Source organism: Neovison vison, chromosome 7 (genome assembly GCF_020171115.1).
Source record: "Neovison vison isolate M4711 chromosome 7, ASM_NN_V1, whole genome shotgun sequence".
Lineage (NCBI taxonomy): Eukaryota > Metazoa > Chordata > Mammalia > Carnivora > Mustelidae > Neogale > Neogale vison.
In genome coordinates, this window is record NC_058097.1 from 186,988,383 (window position 1) to 187,002,220 (window position 13,838).

The 13,838-nt window shown below is 35.6% G+C and overlaps 1 long non-coding RNA gene across 2 annotated transcripts in view; it reads left to right on the forward strand.

The window, feature by feature from the left end:
* Positions 1 to 13,838, forward strand: part of LOC122912856 — a 95,352-nt gene that overhangs the window by 48,454 nt on the left and 33,060 nt on the right. The window lies entirely within an intron of this gene.

Genomic DNA, 13,838 nt, shown 5'->3' on the forward strand with positions numbered 1-13,838 from the left:
TGTGATTATGACATAGTCCCCACGAACATCAGTAAGGCTCAAACGTGCATTGAAGGCTGCCAAAGGGTAAATAAATTAAACTGAAGTGACTCAGAAAGCACACTGGGAGCAGAGATGTGCAGCAGTAACAAGGGATTTTGTTCTTGAGAACAGCTTCACTTAGAACTCAAGGGAAAGAGCCTCATTAGAAAACTCAAAGAACCACAGTACCAAAATGAGCTTCATTTATAAGCTCTGAAGAGAATATATATATATTATATATATATAAAATATATATTCATTTAAGGGGCTAGGTACCTGTCTTTGCAAGTTCTGGGCACTTGCCATGCATTCAAGCCAATGCACTTTTCCTTCTAAACGAACAGAATAGCTTGATCATGTATACTAAGAATGTCTGCTGTAGAAGATAGACTAAAATACATTGATGTAAAGACCTTGAGACTGGCCTGAGGCTCACTTACTGGTTTGCTTCTCAGTGCAGTTTCCTGCCCAAGCCATGAGCTAGTACTGAAGCTCGTCTTTGTAGAATATTTTTTTCTCAGTGATTTGCCTTTATGACTTAACCTTGCTGCATTTTCCTGTACCAGGACAAGGCCCAGTTGTCCATTAACTTTCACGAAGGCATCTTTGGAAGGTTTTGAAGTCCATTGGTTAAGAGGGAAAAGTGCTTTTGCGTTTGATCAGTATGTAGGCAGAAGGTAGGAAGGAACATTGCTGAGTCACATTTTAAAACAGCTGCACTGCAAACAAAGCAGGAGGACTTCATCACTGGCTTTGAAGTCAGCAAACCTGGGTCCCAGCCTTGGCTATATCAAGGGCACACCTCTCAATGTCTCTAACTTTGTTCACCTTCTCTTTAAATAGCAACATTTACTGATCATTTACTATGTGCCAGTCACTGTACTCTGAACTTCTATTCCTTGAAACCTCACAACAACCCTATGGAGTAAATATTATTATCACCCCCATTTTGGAGATAAGTAAACCAAGGTTCAGAAAGGCCATGAAGCTTGCTCAAGGTTACACAGCTAGAAAATTAAGAGGACCAAGATACAAATTCTCATCACTCTCAGTTCAAGGTCTGAAGTTTTAGTCACCCTGCAGGGGCTGCCAACAACACCAAGATTAACACCGTGAGGACCAAGAAATCTTGTTTGTGAAACACCAAAGTCGTACACACTTGCTATAATTGTTAGAAAGAGATCATTTAAGAAAAGGGAAAATTAAGAAATAGTTATATGACAAGGTCATGAAAAGGTATTTTCAAATGCCTATAAACCAGAGCTTACATGTTCTTTGTAAACCAACTTAGAATTTCCTGAATACATAATTTTACCTAATAATGCACCATCAAAATATTAAGTATGGTATGTTCCCTAAATCGGGTCTGAGGTATGACCGTCTGAATCAGTTTTTAGAAGGCTGGGTGACCCGTAAGACAAGGAGCAGCATCTCTGGTCTATAGTTACCTCTGAGCCAGGCTGCCCTGGTCTGTTTATTTATTCAAGTTATGAAGACATTTGCACAGAAATTCAGCTCAAACACCCCAGGAACGATAATGTAGGTTAACAATAATCGAGAAAGTGTTATTTGTCTGCTTGTAGGACATAAGAGGATCAGAGTCTATGAAACGGAGACATAATGTTCCTTAAATCACCACCACAATAAAATATACACGATACAGAGTTATTTTTCCTAGAAACAGAAATTTAAATGGACCCTTACAAACAGTAAATTCAGAAACACAGTGATCAAGGGGTGCCTTGGGGGGCTCAGTCGGTTAAACATCTGCCTTCAGCTCAGGTCACGACCCCAGGTCCTGGGATGGAGCGGCCCATCCTATGGTGCTTCTCCCTCAGCAGGGAGTCTGGTTCTCCCTCTCCCTCTGCCCCTCCTCCTCCACTCACACTCTGTCTCTTGCTTTCTCTCTCTCTCAAATAAATAAATAAATTTTTTTTAAAAAATAAAAAAGAAACACAGTGATCAAAATGCTTTGTAGATTTACAGCTAAAAACAACCCACATCGGGCTCCTTGCTCGGCGGGGAGCCTGCTTCTCCCTCTGCCTCTGCCTGCCTCTCTGTCTGCCTGTGCTCGCTCTCTCTCCCTCTCTCTGACAAATAAAATAAATAAATAAATAAATAAATAAAAATAAAAAATAAAAACAACCCAAACAAACAATGAAAACCAAACCAAAACCCAAGGATTTTCAAAAGATTTTTTTCAAGTTTCCTACGGTCCTTCTCAGCAATGTGTAAAACCCAACGGTTGGGGCCACAAAATCAAAACATACTTTCCTCCTCTACTGGATAGGTAGGTTCCTCAAAAGGACAAAATCTTCTGTGAGCGCTCTGTTTTTGCTGTATAGACCCGTCTCCCATCATCAGAACTCCGTTGACAGCTGGGTGTGTGAGGTCGAAGAGACGGCTGCTCCCTTCTTCCTGTTGGCTGTATCAGCAAGAACCCTTCCTTCAGTCATCAGCAGGAAGGCCACTGCCACATGGGCCAACTAGGCAGAGTCTCTCATGCATCCAGTTTGCCTTGTTCTGGTTCCCCTAGTACTGATGGAATGGATTGAACTGATTGAGTCAGATACGAATATATAATAATAGGTAGATCCAGAGTCAAGAGTGGGTCTCAAAATGAAAACCTAAATCCATACCCTGGTTACCAGATTTTGTACCCTCTGCAGAGCCGGAGGACAGAAAACTTGGAATTCATGGTTATATGCCTTATAAAGAAATATTTTGCAAATTCTTGATGGTGACAATAATTCCCCAACTAGAAATGGGGATATTTTATCTGACGATTGTCTTTTTCCCCTGAATTATGAGACTGTTGAAAGAAAGAGTCTTTTGGAGTTAAAAATTTGCCTCACATGTAGCGCATGTGTTAATAGCTCTTTATTGAAAACAATAACGTTTTTGGAAATTGGGGCTACGCTAGAAAATCCACGCTGAATGCTCTCCGTACTTCCAGGTTATCTTAGCTGATCTTCATCTGTTTTTGTTTAAAGGCTTCCCTCTGGAAAACCAAAGCTGCATCCAACTGAAGGTTTAGCTGAGTGACAGAATCAGTGATGCAGCTCGTGCTCCAGTCTTTTCCCTTTTGTCCAAAAATAGGAAAGGGTTTGTGCTCTACACAATACGAAGTGGTTTTATGAAGTTGTCCTTGGAAAGCGTGGACTGGAGATGGATTATTGTAGGAAGGGAAATGCAGAATGAGGCAGCTGAACGCACAGCACAGCATTTGGGGGATATTTGGGGAATAGGAGTTTTACTCTTTTACTGTTTTAATCCCTGAAAAACCCCAATGACTTCTCAGAGCCCATGGCCCCCAACTGCTAAGTAATAGCTTTTATTATCTGAAGTTGGAGGATCACTTTCATTGAATCAGGCAGATCATTGAGAATTTCTTTTAGAATAAATAGAAGAGGATATCTGATAAAGAAGGTGACCAGATTTTATAAAGAAATGAATTGCAACAAACTGATGGAATTTGCCATGTTTTTGAAATGTGATATTCCAGATTTACTAGCCCAGCCTCCTTTCTCCTTAATTGTGCGAGGTTTTTTTTTTTTTTTTTTTTAAGATTTTATTTATTTATTTGTCAGAGAGAAAGAGGGAGAGAGAGAGTATTAACAGGCAGAGGGAGTGGCAGGCAGAGGGAGAAGCAGGTCCCTTGCTGATCAGGGAACCCAATGCGAGACTCAATTCCAAGACCCTAAGAACATGACCTGAGTGGAAGGCAGACACTTAACCGACTGAGCCACCCAACTGTATCCCAACTGTATTAGGTTTTCACTTTGAGAAATAAAGGAGCATAAATAAGGAATCATCACATGAGAAATGAAGAAGTTAATTCCCTTGTGAAAATATTTTTTGTGGGGGGAAGTCTGTTGAGAATTTATCTAGACGCCCAAACCAAAATGTCTCAAGATAGAACCATTTTTAGAAGGCAGTTTCATGAATTTTAACATTGGGATGGGCTCTAACACTTCTACGACATTTATGATCAATACTTTTTTGGTTTTGAATTTTGGGGGGGGTCTTCTGATTAGCTCAACTATGATTGATTGTGTACAGGTCCCATTTGTGATGCCAAAAAGTATGTTTCCCAGCAGCCATTTTGCGGGTCTCAGCAATAACAACAAAGAAAAATAATGTTGCTGGAGTAACGTTTTAAGCTCAATTAATTAATAAAATTGAAAGAGGTATATGGTTTTTGGACTTGTGGCTAACTTTTCTTTCCAGATTTCAGAATGGAGGGACAATAATTTATTTAACATGTCTGCAAATGAAGGAATTTCATACATGGTCTTGCTTTACCAATAGAGACAAGGCAATTGGATCAATAAGCTGGCATTTATTAGAGTTTTTAATTCAGTCATATTTTTTCTTTTATTTTCTTTTTACTATAAACTTTTTTCAGTTTTATTGAGATATAATTGACATACACCCCCATGTAAGTTTAAGGGATATGGCATAATGACATGGCATATATATTTGCAAAATGATTATTGCAGTAAGCTTAGTTAACATCCCTCACTTCCTATAGTTACCCCCAAAATATTAATTTTCCTTGTGATGAAAACTTTTAAGATTTATTCTCTTAGTAACTTTCAAATGTAAGATACAGCAGTGTTATCTATAGTCATCATGTTGTACATTATATCCCCTGTGATTATTTATCTTACAACTGGAAATTTGGACCTTTGATGATCTTTATTCAATCCTATTTTTAACTCTTTCCAGTCTGCCATTAGTCATTAGAAACAATGTTGAATAACTTTTTAGACTTCCTTTTTTTTTTTTTTTTTTGCGTATTCTTCCAAAACCATTATTTTTGGAGAAGCCTCTTTTAGTCTTGTGAAATGATCAATAACTTTTTTTAAAAAAGATTCCAGCAAAATGTCATTGAGCAAATGTTGTTTCACAAATAATGCCATTCAGTTCTTTTCTAAAAAGAGTTACCTTTAAGTAGTCAATCAGCAACATGTTTCAAAAAACACAGAAACTTTTTTCTTTTTGTACAAAGAGGTAAATATTTTTATTTGTTCCTGAAAACTGGGTGGGGCTGGGAGAAAATTTGTATTTTCCCATATAGAAGTAACAAATTAAGTGCCCATGATAGGTTTTTAAAAGAGGAAAAGTAAAGCAGACCCTGGTAAGTTTTAAAACATGTGTATGTATATGTATCTATATTTCTGGATCACGACTGCTTAAAAAATGTCACAACAAGATTTCTGGAAGGCTTCAGAAGCAAGCAGCCGGTGAGATGACATGTGGAAGATAGTAAGAATTACAATTCAAAATGCAGTTTCAGAAAAAAAAAAAAAAAGGCAGTTTCAAAAATCACAGTCCTTCCAAACCTTATTCAGTCTAGTTTCCTGTCTAGACATGCAAATTGAACTGAAGAGTTGGACCAATTATTCAGATAATTTAAGGAAAAAAAAAAATCCCCTCACTGAAAACAGAAGATTCGAGGAGACTGAACTATGTGGATTGTTTGTCGTCACTGATCAGTTCACCAGATAACTGCTCTTTACCCGGAGAGTTTGAAGAGGATCATAGGATATAAGTCAGGAAGAAATTTCATGAATGTTTCTTTTCCTTTTTTCTATGCATTCAACCTCAATGAAATGTGTATAATTTAAAGGAAAAGAAAGTAAGACTTTTAGAGAATCCTCCTTCAAGAAAATCTAAAGTTATTTTTATGAGAGAGAGACAAATGCTGCATCAAGTAATACTCCCTTCTCTCCCTTAGAAAAGTTTTCTCAGGACTAACCCCTCAAGTACCTTTCATTTTCAGAAGAGATGATAAGATTTAACAGAAGGTAACAGAGACTCATTAAGTTACTTGTCAGCTGGAGGTGATACCCTGTGGTTTTGTTCACATGGTATTTGTATATTCTTCTGAATTACACAATGTAAATCAAGAGAGGAATTATTATCTCTGTGTCTAGAGCACATGGGGGTAGTTATTGATAAATGTTAAACAGCAAAGCTATGAAGTTATAAAGGTCCAGAAATTCAAAAGTAATTAACATTGCTCTAGTCAGCTGAAGTTAGAGGATCTTTTAAAAATATTTTTTAAACTCAGTATGAATATCTTTAAAATTTTTTAGAAAATAAATATTCACAGAAAATGAACTGGACTGTAAATTTCAGGGTAAAGAATCAGATAGATTAATAGTTACTGAGATGTATCAGATATTTAAATTAAAACCAAGTTTAAAACTCATTCATGCCAGAAATGAGTACTGCCAAGGCCTGTCGTATGTCCTATTAGAAAATTAGAAGCATAATATTTAAAACAGAAATAGTTAAATGAATACAAAAAGAAAGCTTATTATTTATCTCACTTGTTTTTCATATATAGACTTGTGGAATACATTCAACAGAATCACGTTAATTCTAATGCTGTTTTAAGAAAGTTTCAGGCACATGCAAAATTAAAAAGACAGTCTTCAACGAATAAAAATATTATCAATACCATATTTCCAAGGATGAGACATGAAATGGCTGTTATCTGTTTTATAAAAAGACCAAACTTTGTGAAATTAGATTGACAAAATGTAGAAAGAAAACAAAACCAAAAACTAAAATTTCCCCCAAGTTTAACTTTCAAGATCTTTCATTATAATTTTAGAATATTTGAAGTTTTTTTTCAAGATGGCTAGTTAAATATTTTGAACTCTTAACATAAGCTTTTATAAAGCCTGTGGCAATATTGGCCTTAATCACTAATGCCAAAACTAATGGTTACTGTTAAAAATGATATAATTACATATTTTAACCTCATGTATTTTCAGAACTAAAGTAAAAATAGATCATTCTAAAATAAGCTGAAAAAGTAAGTTTTGATTATTAACAAATATTCTATTTCCCTGGCAATTAATTTACAGTTCAAAGAAAAAGGAGATATTACTAAAATATATTTCTTAGGAATTCTATCTTATAAATATGTTGTAAGAATGAGAGACAGTTTATCACATTTATGGGAACATTATTTAAAAGGAACAACTTAATTACAGAGAGAAGTTACCCCTACAAATTACGTTGTTTAAATTCTTGCCAAATAGCAACATTTTGATGAAGGCAAATTGATAGCTGTAGAAGTTCATTGTCAATTTAGTCTTGAAATCTGTCTTTAATAATTCAAAAAATTGTTGAAAAGACCAAAATAAGCAATTTTGGACTAATAGTTAACATATGATCCTGTTAAAAACCAATACAATTCTTTATTTTTCTCCCATAAGGAATCACAGATGATATCCAATTTTTAATATGAATTATTTCTAATTTGAAAGTATCCTTATTTAGGAATACAATTATTGTAAATATTTAAAACTCTTATGTTTTTTTAAAAAAGCTTAAATTCTTGGTTTTTGAAATACCAATATTTGCAATATTAAAAGGAAGCTGAGTTAAGTTCATTAGTTAAAAGTTTTATTTCCATGGAAAGCAAGGAGTTGCTAAGAAGTATTAATTGCTTAGGATTTTTTATCTGAATTTTCGAACAATTGAACTGAAAAAACTGCATTATATCTATTTGTAAAACAATAGAAAGGTATACATTCTGGATAGAAATACTATTTAAAAACATTTGATAAAAACTAAAAGCAATCTTAACTATGTATAAAACTTTTTAGTTATTTTAGTTCATCTCTTTTTAGAATTATAAAGCAGAATAACAATTTTTAACTTGAATGTCGAACATTTAAAAAGTTGCTATTCTGCTGCTCAGAATTTTGTCCCCTTTCCTAGGAACAAAATCCTTTAATTTACTTCAATTTATTTGTAAGTTCTAAAGATAGAATATACATTTGAGAACTAGTCACATATTTATTTATTGACCCTTAAAATTCAATAAAAACAAGGGGTTTTGTTTTTATATACAAATAAACTAGATAGCAAGAAACAGAAACTGTATGAGAATTTGAACTTTGCTCACGTTTTATTTTTTGAGGGTTGCTAAAACAATGATTTCAGCAAAAAGATAATTTTAATTTTAATCTAAGACCTGTAGTATCCTAAGTAACGTTTTGAAGAACGTTAGGAAAATAATAGCATTGTTTTTAAACTTCCCATTTGCCAAACTCCCAGACTTACATGAAGCAGCTGCTGCAGATTACAGTGTTGAAGCAAAATGTGACTCAAAACATGGATCATAATCCTATCTTATGAAACTACATATTTACATTGATACAGAAATCAATGTCACACATGCTATGGGGTAATAATAACAATTATAATAATGATAAATAGTATTACACAGAACACAAGAACTATCATAGAAAGAATCAATAAAGATGGAGGATCTAATACAGTCTTAGAACCTTCAGATCAATGGCTAACCAGTTGCATTTACTTTGCTTTACTTCTTAATGAATTAATCTCACAATTTTTCAAAGTTGGAGAGGGACAGCTTAGTTTTAGAAGGTGCTAGAAGGTTACATGACTCAATTCTAGCTACCTGATGTTTACAAGCATTGTCAGGCATCAGCCAGGCAACATAGCCCTGTGAAGTTTTTTGATTTTTCAGACAGATGTACTGACATTATAAAAACCCAGCAATTGATTCTATAGTGATTATATGGAATTAAACTGACATTAAAAGAAATGTTTGGGATAAGCCCTGGTATCTCCTGAATTTGCTATCTAAATGTTTAAGTGTTAGACCTTGCTTTAAAAAAAAAAAAACTTGATCACAATAAACTGTATTTAAGAAACAATACAGACACATATATATTTGAGTTAAAATAAAATGACATGACTTAACAAAAAATTCATACTGATATCTTATGAAATAAGAGTCATAGAGGAAAACTAAAATAGCATTTTACTGTTTTATTACTTTTTGCTATTATTCATTCACTAGATATTAAAAGACTTTTTCATAGTGATGTTATATCTGTTAGCATGTAATTTTTAATTAACTTTTTAAAATGACATAGTATTAAAAAAATCTATATTCTGGTCCCTTAAAGTAGTTGCCAGTGTCAATGAAAGCTTAACACATAAATTCAGTTTATTTCTAAAATGTATTTTCAGATATTCTTTTCTTTAGATTTTTATCACAGAATTCTGATATAATGCTAAACTTTAAAATCTTGATCATGATAAATAAATTTTCAGGAATTTTTGATTTTGTCTAATAAATTTTTATCTGTATTTTAAAAGTATTATTAGAAAATTGAAAGAACTAGCAAAGTTTTCTTTTTGCTAGTTTTAATGTCAGTAATAATAATGTTTTAAAATTCTCAATTTTACACCAGAAGTTTTTGTCTTCATGACTTTTTTTTACAAAATGCCAAATCAGAAGAAATATAAAATTATCTTTTAAATGTTTGCAACATGCCACATAAAATAAATATCCCAATGTAATGGTATTTTTTAATTACTAGAGAAATTGGATCCCATTTCAATGAAACTTTCTTTCCTCTTAGAAATATTTTTTTTTTCTTTTTCTGTCAGCTTCCGATGTCTTGGTTTTTATACTGATATCTCATTTTGCTGAATAACTTTGTATTTGAAATTTGCCCCAAATAAAAAAGATTTAAACATTTTCGGCAACATCATTATTGCTTTATGCCTGGCAATTATCGGCTCTATCACTTTCACTGGCTGTGTATTACCAAAACAGCACCACCAACAAACAAAGCTTCTGGACTTGATGGCTTTTCACTGTCACTACTGATCAGAATTTTAAAGGCATTTTTAATTCTCAAGATTTGTTAGGCATTCAGATGAGCACTGACTCAAAAAGAAATCAGCTACATCCCCCCCCAAAAAAGATGTTATGCAAATATAAATGTTAATAAAAATGGACAAGAAGATCACTTCACTGTTGCAATTTTTCAGGCTACTATGACTTAAAAACATTATGTTCTACTACAGATTGGTCTGGGTTAGAGCTAGTCTCCAGAGTCTTGTTAACATTCTAAACCACTTTTTTTTCCCCCAAACCTGTGTGATAGCCATGGTCAAACAAAGAGAAATGAATGAATCTGTAGAAACATACATTTATATTCTTTTGGCTTTATGTGTTTTTTATATTCATGGCTCTCACTAAACTGTGATACTGGGTAACACCATTGGTAGAGCTATTCCAAACCTGTTTTAAAAGGCTCCAAGATTCATCTAAATAATTTTCAAGCAAATATTGTTGACTTTTGCGATGCCATTTAACTGGCTTAATCAAAAGTATGAAGGGCTATACAGTATGAGCATTTAAGGATGTCATTCATCTTTACTGATAACCCATACCATTCACTCATAACCACATTTTACCCAACATCTGAGTCTATGTTTGTCATTGATATGAAGCAGTGATTTGGCCAAACTTGATCCCACCCCTACCAATTTTTTTCCATGTTGTTGGATTTGGGAGTTGATTTACCCAGACATATTTTTCTAGGGAAACATATATGGGGAGGGGAGAAGGGTAGGGATAAAGAAATATCTTTATTCCCGTCTACCCTCAAACTTGAAAAGGTCTAGGTACTTGCCAATTCTGACAAACCCTATTTGTAATCCTTTGCATTGAACAAATTATCCAGACTACTTGACAAAATATAGTAATTTTTATGATATCACAATTTTCCAAATGAACAGTGTCAAGTGATTCTAACGGAGTCCTGCAATGCCTTGGTATTCGAGTTGTGCTCACGTGTAGTATTTTGTTCATAACAGGAGTTCAGTCTGGCTCATTATCTCTTAAATGTACCTTGAGAAAGCTACTCTTACTATATTTTTTGTTTGTCCTTGGTATTTGCTCAATTTTCTCTGCTTCTGAGCTTTCAATGTATTGGGTGACACAAACCAACATAGATTATGGTATATTTAGTCTAGAAGAGTTCAATGGCCAATGGTTGGAACCCCTCAGTGGCCCTATTTGAGGAGTTTATTGAGCCTGCATGGCGACGTCCCCCTCCTCAGGTGGCATTTCTCTCTAGCCCTCCATGGAAGACATAATACCTTGGCCACAGGCTCAATGGGCGTTAGCAACTATTTCATTTGGTGAATCCTTAACAACTGAGAATACAGCTTATTTTCTATATTGAATGATCATTATGAAATAGGAAAGCCCAGGGGTGCCTAGGTGGCTCAGTGGGTTAAAGCCTCTGCCTTCAGCTCAGGTCATGATCCCAGCATCCTGGGATCAAGCCCTGCATCGGGCTCCCTGCTCGGTGGGGAGCCTGCTTCTCCTCCTCTCTCTGCCTGCCTCTCTGCCTACTTGTGATCTCTGCCTGTCAAATAAATAAATAAAATCTTCCAAAAAAAAAAAAAAAAAGAAAGAAAGAAATAAGAAAGCCCACAGGGTTGGACTTCCCAGCCATGGCTACAGCTGCTGGTAGATCCAGAAGGGAATGTGCAGATCAACATATTCTCCAGAAACGTTTAGTAGGGAAGATGCAGTGTTGGAATTTTTTTTTCAAGGTAACCTGTTGTATTTAGTCCGGTCTCCAATTCAAATATAGGATTTTTGTTTGCTTCTTTAAGAAAATTGGGATGTCAAAGAGAAAACATAATATATAAAGGACAAATGTAGATGCTAAATAAACAGAAACTATTATTTTCAGATGCCAATTCAATGTTGAGGGAGCTAATTGTGATTCTGAATCTGGCAGTGATTTTGTGTAAGCTTCTGGAGTAATTTCTTTGTCTGGAAAATGAGGATGGCATGCTTTCTTCCTCAGAGTTTTCTTACAGGATTAAATGAGGTGATGTATGTGGTGTGTGGTTAAATGTTTTTGGAAAGGTAGAATTCCAGTGCATGGAAGAGAATTGGATGGGAGGCAGACGTTCAGGGATTTTAAAGCCTGTTGATCCTGTGACTTCGGGCACTTCTCTTCCCTGGAGCTGTTGCCGTATCTACAAATTGAAAAAAAAATGGACCATATCATCTCTAAGTCATCTTGTAGCTTTGACAACCTATCTTTGGGGATGATGATGAACATTAGGGAAGTATATATTGACAAGAGAGCAAGGTTCCACGCTACACCCACAGTGGGGGTTTGTAGGGTTTGTAGCTTTATAGGGTGCCCTTTGATTTTGCTCTGTGTACAGGTTAATACCCCACATTTCTGTTTGCTTCTCTTGCCTTTTTAGGGACTATTGACCTGGAGGGTACTCCAAAATGTGTCAAACCCCTGTGCATCCAGATGTCTCAGACAACCAGAAGGACTTTTGTCTTAATGCCCAGCAGTGAGGTATCTTGCCATAGATTAGACTTGGGGCAAGGCTGGAAATGAGGCTACTTCAACCTCTGTGTTTCGAAAAGTTCTTCTCCCTTTAAGAGGCTAGCTTGATGGTTGAAAAAGATGAAGATTCGAGATGAGTTTTTACTGCCTTCGTTAATGTCACCTCTGTGGAAGCTTCCCTAGTATTGGCCCTAATGCCTTCTAAATGAAATCCTAATAGTCTAGTGGGTTTCTTTTATTCAAAAAAATAAAAACAAAAAAACAATGTACCTCTATCTTTCAAAAGTTACAGTTGTTGAATGCTTGGACACATGATTTAGACTTCAAGGAGATTTAAGTTTGGTGCAGACAGAAAAGAGATGGTGGATGCTTTGGCAGGGGTAAAAAAAAATCTATAAGGTTTTAGATTTTTTTTTGACCGATACAGATTGAATAGAAAGTAAAGGATCTCACGTGTCTACGAGTATTTAACAAGAAAGCTCTTGCTACAAGAGGATTTTCTAAAATATATTTCAGATATACACAATTTATGTGTTAAGCTTTCTTTCTTTTTAGCAACTACTTTAAGAGACCAGAATACAGATTTTTTTAATACTGGGAAAAAGTTTAAAAGTTAATTTAAAAATATATCCTAACAAATATAATGTAACTTAAAAAAAAAAAAAAGACCTTTCAAACATTTTCCCTCAAAATTCCTAAGGGCAGCTTCTAATTTGTCCAGAGTGTGGCCAGTCCTAATAGGCACCAACTGAGCTCCTTTTCAACCATTCTGTTAAAGGAGACAATTAAAGCTAGTACCAAAAGGCAGGAAGGCCCCATGTCAGGAGACTGAATGAACAACGAAAACTTAGATACATTTTTTTTTCTCTTTCCTTCCATTAATTTTCCCTGTAGGAATTGTTCCCTCTGAAACTCTTAGCAGCCCTGGCCTAAAGGTACCCTAGCTACCCAATGCGACAAGCTCTGGATTCCCATAGGAAGGAACCCCTTATCGAAATTTGACGTGGAGCTGTCTCTGTAAGGTCATTTTTCTGTGTATTGGCTCCATGTCCCACAGCCGCGTCCTGTTCTTTCCCTCCTTCCACCCTCCCATCCTCTCATCACCCACCTGCCCCCCGCCCAAAGCCTGGCGGGTGAAGATGCAGAGCGCAGGTGGTCGACCACTGCCCTGCAGGGCATGTGGTGAGCAAGCGACGTGAGCAAAGAAGGATGGAGCAAATGGCCAGCCTCTTTTACTTCTTCTGAAAAGTTGTCCAAGAGACCAGTTCTCCATCTTTTTGGTGCTGGTGGGTATTCTCTACCATATCCCTGGCTTTTAATTTGGCAGTTCCTTCTTTTGAGCTCTGTGTCATCTACCGAAGGAGATAATCACTTCAGAAAGCTGTGTGGCCTTGGTAAAGTCATTTTACCTCTCTTGGCTTCCTCAGTAGAATGAATCAATTGAATTAGATGCTCTCTGAGGACACTTCCGACTCTAAAGACCAATGTGTCTATTACCAGGCAGGTGGAGGCAATGGATAAATATTTGTCCGATGAGGAAGTGATGCTGACATTCTGTTCCTTGGGTAGTGGAATGCCCGCAAAGGATGGCAGAGGAGGAAACTGCTTATAGTGTAAACTTCGTTTGCAAAG